The 6,528-nt window shown below is 48.3% G+C and overlaps 1 long non-coding RNA gene across 1 annotated transcript; it reads right to left on the bottom strand.

The window, feature by feature from the left end:
- Positions 1 to 2,501: 2,501 nt before the first annotated feature.
- On the bottom strand, positions 2,502 to 6,528 carry LOC101758660. The gene is made up of 2 exons (XR_002675979.1): positions 5,584 to 6,528; positions 2,502 to 4,424 (listed from the first exon to the last, which is right to left on the bottom strand). It is a non-coding gene; the product is annotated as an uncharacterized LOC101758660 (long non-coding RNA).

Below are 6,528 nucleotides of genomic sequence, written 5' to 3'. Positions count from 1 at the left end.
GGCGCGGCGCAAGGGGGAGCGGGCGACCGGTAGGGTTGCCGTCGAGATGGGTTCCGATTGGGCTCGCGCGGGTCGTCTTTCAGAGAGCCCTTGCCCCGCCGCCCGCCGCGGAGGACAGCGGAGGTGAAGTTTCGCTGCGATGTTTCTTTCTTGGAGACGGGGCCAACTGGCGAATGTGACGGTGGGAATATCTTTCCATTCGGTTGGCCAATTGCGCGGCCCGATCAGGGACCTGGGGTGGAGTAGCAAGGGCTGGCCAATCCCGCGGGCCCGCATGGCAGAGATCAGGGGCCCTGGGGTGGAATAACGAGGGCCAACTCAAAAACAAACTCCCGTAAAATTACCCCATTAAGGAAAAACGGAGAGACTTACCTCCTGGCATGTCCACGTGGACAATAGCGCGTCTAGTGCCAATCCACCTATTGCCGATACAGCTGTTGTTTATCGAAAGAAGCGCACATAGTCATTGTGCAAAAGATATATAACCTACAAGGTTGAATCGGGCCTTAGTGTTGATCTTGTAAATGTTTACTATCTATGATATTTTCTATTTTATGTGCATCTAAATCCACTAATTACAATCTGTAAGTGTGTTAGAGTTTTTAATAACTTTCTAGCAAGTTGCGCAGTGTTTTGTGGGATTGTAGTAACTCTCAAACGGTTAGACAAATGGTTCAGGGTATTAACAGTATTAGAAACTTGGCAAAAAAAATGGTATTAGAAAATATCTTGGTGCAATAATATAGTGCGCGTAGGTAAATTGGTGCCTCTTGGTGGTGTGGCACCACGTGCACTTTTCATATCAGCGGATCCCGTGCTTTACAATTTTCATGCTCGAGTTTCTTTCAATACCCTTTTTTTGGGTGCATTTTTCTGGCGACTATGTGCATGTCTTGCTGCTCAACCACAATTTTCGCTTTTGGAGTTAGTACTGTATAACCGCGTCAAATTGATTTCATCGGAAAAACGCTAAAAAAGAATTGACTTCCCGCCCGATTTAGTTTTAAAGCGATAGCTGAAAATTAAATAGCATTAAGCACGAGTAAAAAAAAATGTCGCTGTTCCTATCGAAGGTGGTGGTACCTCATCAAAGAAAATGGCGGGTCAACCGTAATCCACATGTGTTACAAAATGAATCGCTGCGGCCGATTAGCAGCACCACTGAGAATATGTGCTGCAAACGAAAGAAGGATGAGAGGAAAGCAAGGCAGATCGATGAACTGTCCTTGAACAAATAGAAAATTCATGGTCATGTGTGATTGAATGCTTTTGTTTATTTGCTTCATTATTGACCTTTTTCATTCCTGCTTTAAAAAAATCGAGAATATACATTGTACAAGTACCAAAAGATTCCTGCATTATTCAATATTCTGTTTGTGCAGGTGGAAGCCAAACGACGCTTCCCTTGAGAAGTTACGAGTTTGCGGCTTGCGAAGCTGTATAAGAAAATAGAGGAGAGCAAAGCTCGTTTCGCTTCCTCGATGTTCCGATTGTGATGGGATTCTTGCCCTGCGCAAGTTCCTCTGACATTCCCCTAACCAAAGGTCAACGATGAGTCGCGAGCTTGGATAGACCGTTCCATAAAAAAATAAACGTGCCGTGTACTACCACTACCATCTTTGTTCTCTTATTCTCTTTTACTGGAACTGGAAATAATCTTCTGCAAGCTGTGCTGGCATTACAAATATGTCGCCGAGTTGTGTTCCAGAGTATAGTTGTGACCGTCACCGGCCGGTGTCCACGTCTTCTTTTACGCAGCATGCGTAGAACTGGTACGCCAAGTTGTCCCTTCGGTATCTTTAAACCTATGAACCAGCCAGCCATCATAGAATCATAATAAAAAGCTAGCAATAATATGAGCGCGCCAAAAACGGTTTGCGATTGGTATGGAGCAAGCAACTACAAATAACTTTTTTTCTGAACATGTGAAGTCTTATCAAGAAAGTGACGGTCCCGTTTGGAGAGCCCAAACGGGCATGATGACACTCAGAAACCGTATCACCTATGATTCTATACCAATCGAGCAAACTTGCTCATCCCTCTTTGCAGGAGTACATTGTTTCATATCTTTTACCATTTGTCTTATGTTTGGGGTTTGTCTAGAAATTCTCGTGCTCTGCTAGACTGGAGTCTTGAAAAGGATTTCATGTCTTTAATTGGGCTAAATTTGTTCTTATGTTAGATCAAAGATAGATACCACTTTACTAATTAGATGCGCAAATTGACGGCATATTTTTTAAAAAGTAGTTTGATAAATTGAAATAAAGAGAGTCGGTGGTGGTGATTCTTTAGAACCACCGATTCGCAACCCCTAACTTTTATTAATCGTGCATGCTCTAAAATCTAAATTATACTATTTCCCCCATCCTTTAACATATGACATTCGTTAGGTTAAAAATGAAGTAACCAGCATACGTTCGTTAGCTTAAAATGGAGTAATCATCGTCATATGATAGGCAGATAGAGAAGGGTGCTAGTACTAACTATGTAGATCTGAAAGCTAAAATACGAACAAACCATAACTGCTATCGTGGTATTAACAACGAAGTCCATTGAGGAAGGTGTCCCTCTTGTCATTTCGGGGGCTCAAGCCTGCCATAACCATATGGTACCGCACTGTTTCTCAAGAGTCAAGACTGCAGTACAGTACTTGCGGAGGTTTATGGCGCAGATACAAAAAGGCGGTAACATGTTGATACTCCCACCAATAAGATCATAATCCCAATATCTGAAAAAAGAGATTCTAACAGTAGAACTAGTCAAGAATTAACTAAGAAAAAAAAGATTTAAGCTGTAGGCAAGAAATCTATTGTCATCTATTCAATGAAAACACATTATTTCTTTCAAATAGAACTATATGACTATTGTCAGGACCCCGGGTATGCAAATACCCAGTTCCAGTTGTGCTTATTGTACTTGTCCCATGATCAGTCCGCAAGTACACACAGCATCACCGGTATCACAACTGCACACAAAATTTGTTAGTAAAATTAAGATTTGATCGGAGCTAAATTATAATCTAGAGCAGAAGCAAACAAAAATATAGGACTTCCATCCTACAGTAGTGTGCCTCACCATCCCACAGGCAACTGACTGGAGTTAGTCCTAGAAAGAAGCTACGTTGCGAAACCCGCATCCTTTGGCAGCGAACTGAACAGAGGTGACTTTTCTTCGAACTCTGGATTTTTAATTTAAGCAACAAGGGTGAGTACAATTTTGTACTCACAAGATTTCGAGTGTATAGAAAAATCCTATTATACATGCAAGGTAATCAAGGAGGGCTGACAGGTTCACTAGCACTAGGCTGCATTTTAATTAAATTCATCATTTTACACATATTTTGTAAATTAGTTTGATATATTTAAAATAGACTGACCATACCAAACATGACTCACCATTTCCCATACCGCGTTAGGTCCTTCGACCAACTATATCGGTCCAAAATGATTGAACCGGTGCATGTGATATCATTCAAGTCCATACCAAGTTTTCAAAAAATAGCTCTATAACCGGCGACTAGTCCAAGTTGCTCATGACCATGAGTACGGCTATTCGAATAGTTTTTAAAACTCTGCAAAGTTTGTACACTTTACCCACACGACATGCTCCACTTTGATGCCATCGCGAATTGACACATTTCCGAGATGTGTCGGCAAGCGAGCATGACAAAGCTGTTACATCAGTCAGACCCGACATAATGCTACACAACAGATTGTAGGAGCGCCTTCGTACATCTGCCCGGGTTAGCTACCCCGACACCGACGACATCTCGTGCTCAGACGGTAACATCACCTTGGGGCCAACTGACTTAGTAAGCTAAGGCCGTACCCATTAAGCACATGTGGTTGTACTGTAACACTTCGACTAGAAGATGCCAATTTCCGATCCTTAATTTGACACGGGTGAGAATCCCTAAAATGCGCCGGAAACACATATAGGACCAAGTCATATCCACCATTCATTTTATCATCCATCTTTCTTTATCCTCATACCATCAAGACCTCTAGACCATATTATCACCCACATCTACCATAGAGTTTTTATTTTTCGAATATAAACCATATTTATCTTTCAAATCATCCCTCCCAAGTGATGCTATTTAAGTGACCGCGTATTAGCTCTAAGCAAACTAAGCATATGACACCGAACCGAACGAAAAAACCATAACCTTATGGCAACAAGGTATAAAAGGTTTAAAATAACAAGGTAGGTATATGCATTAAAGTAGGATGTGTCTACCCGGTACAAAATGACATTTGGACTCATAAAATCATCATCGCATGCATATAAATCACAAGCTTAGGCATTTAAATAGGAGCAAAGATGATCAAGGGGGTGCTTGCCTTGTTGCTGATCATTCATGTTCTTGAGTATTAGATCAGAGCCTTGCTCGGCATCCGGCAAAGTATCGAACGGCTCGTCGCCTACTCGAATTGGACGAATGTAAGGTACATGCAAAAGAACCAAATAAACAACAATGAACAACTATATAAACACCATGAGATGATAGAGCATGATTTTAGAAAATTTTAGCAGAAAGAATCAAGTTATTTGAAGTTCATATGAGTGAGATATACAAGTTTGAAGTTTTGATATGAGATTAAAAAGAAAACATAACTATTCATATTAACTTCGATTTTTCCATCATTTTTGTCATTATTTACGTCGTAAACTCATATGAAGAGGTTCTATTTCATTGACATGACATGTATTCTTAATGTATTTCTCTTTTTATTTTCCAACAGGAAAATGATGTCACGCTTAAGTCGGCATGATGTCACTGCCCTTTTTAAACAAGGGGAGAGCAACGCGAGTGCGCAGGGCAGCTTGGTCTGGCGGCACCACGTGGGCTGAGCGCGGGACGGCCAACGACACAAGGCTGCGGGGCGGAGCGGGCGGCTCGAGCTGGGCGGAGAGGTGAGCGAAGGCGGCACAAGCGCTGCGCACGCGGCTGGGCGCTCGCAGCGGAAACTAGCGGCGGGAGTCGCTGTGGTGGCGTAGTGCGGCGGCTGGGAGCACGGCCGTTCGAGCAAGCTCGTGGCCGTGGCGCAGAGCTGCGGCAGCCCATTGCTGTGTTGCACGCTCGAACGCGTGCCCGAGTGCGAGTGCGTGCGCACACGGCGCCGGTCGTGACAAGCAAGTGCTCGTGGCCGTGCGCGTGCCGACTTGGCTGTGCCATGGATACGGCCGGCGGTTCGGTGCGCTCGGTCTCGCGACGCATCAAGGCCATGACGGGGCCAGGTGCGCCGTAGCGGGTGGCCGAGCGTGGAGAGGCCAAGCCTCGTGATTGTGCGGTTGGTGCTTGCTAGCGTGGTGACGACGTGGTGTCCCACGGCCGCAACACGGCTGCGGCAGTGTGCGGGCACTCGACTACGCGAGTCCGCGGCGGATCAGGGTGGCCGGCCGCGCGGTGCATGGTCTCGCCATGTCCGTGGGCGTGTGCGAGTGCTGCTCGCGGCATCCCGAGGCCACGGCTGAGCGTGAACGGCGCGGTGGTGTTGTCATCCTACAGGAGACGGCCAGCTCGAAGGCACGGCAACACAGGCAGGCTGGCAAGGGAGGAGGCCTCGGGACTTGGCTCACCGTGGGACTTGGAGAGGACAGGGTAGCGACGCCGTGGCGAGGCGTGGCCGTGACGGCTCGGTGCGGTGCAGGCAGGCCCGTGCTCGCGGTACCCGGCGACGGCATCGACGGCGTAGGGATGGTCCGAGCTCGTGGTTGTGGATGGCGGGCTTTCGGTTCCGGACGTCGGCGAGGTCAGCGTGGAGCGCCAGGGGGGTCGTCGTCACCGTAGACGTGCAGCTCCGGCTTCAGGCTCGGCGGCGTCTTCTCCACCTCAGTTCCTCGTCCTTGCGGCCGGCGGCATCGTCGTCGTTCCCGGCGTGGCTTCAGCTTCACCTCGTGGTCGTCGTCCAAGCATTTCGTCGAACACGTGTAGGGCAGTAGCTTCGGGAGGCCGTTGAGACATTTTGCCTAACACTTGCGGGGCAAGGATGACGTCGCGGTCCACCGCCAGCGCCGGGGATGACATCGGCGCGCTGGCGACGATGCTGCTTGGCCGCGCCGCCGTTGCCTCGTGGCCGCTGGCCCGGTCGCCCGGAGCCTTGCTGCTGCCAGCCGTTGGCCTGGCCGCGCTGGGCGCCCCTGCCCCGCAGCTAGCTGGGCCGCGCGAGCCCTGCCACAGGCTTGGGCGCCTGGCCGCCGGCCGCCGCTGGGCCTGGCCCGCTGCTGTGAGGAGGATGGCGCTGGAGAGAGGGAGGTGGAGCTGAGGGGAGAGGGTGCTGCCGCCGCCTTGCGTTGCTAGGGAGAAACAGAGTAGAGTTGTGGCGCTGCTGCCTGCTAAAGCTGAGAGGAGGATGTGGCTGCCGTGCTTGCTCGATTGGAGAGGACAGCAAAGGAAAAGGAGGAGAGTGAGAAGGGATGCAGCGCTGGGTGTTGCTGCCTGCTGGTTTGCTCGGTAGAGAGGGAAAAGCAGAGCGGAGAGAAGCTGTGTGTTGGTGGTGGCTGCCGACAGAGAGAGAAGAGGTG

This window comes from Setaria italica, chromosome IX, assembly GCF_000263155.2.
Source record: "Setaria italica strain Yugu1 chromosome IX, Setaria_italica_v2.0, whole genome shotgun sequence".
Lineage (NCBI taxonomy): Eukaryota > Viridiplantae > Streptophyta > Magnoliopsida > Poales > Poaceae > Setaria > Setaria italica.
This window is presented reverse-complemented; position numbering and strand designations above follow the sequence as displayed.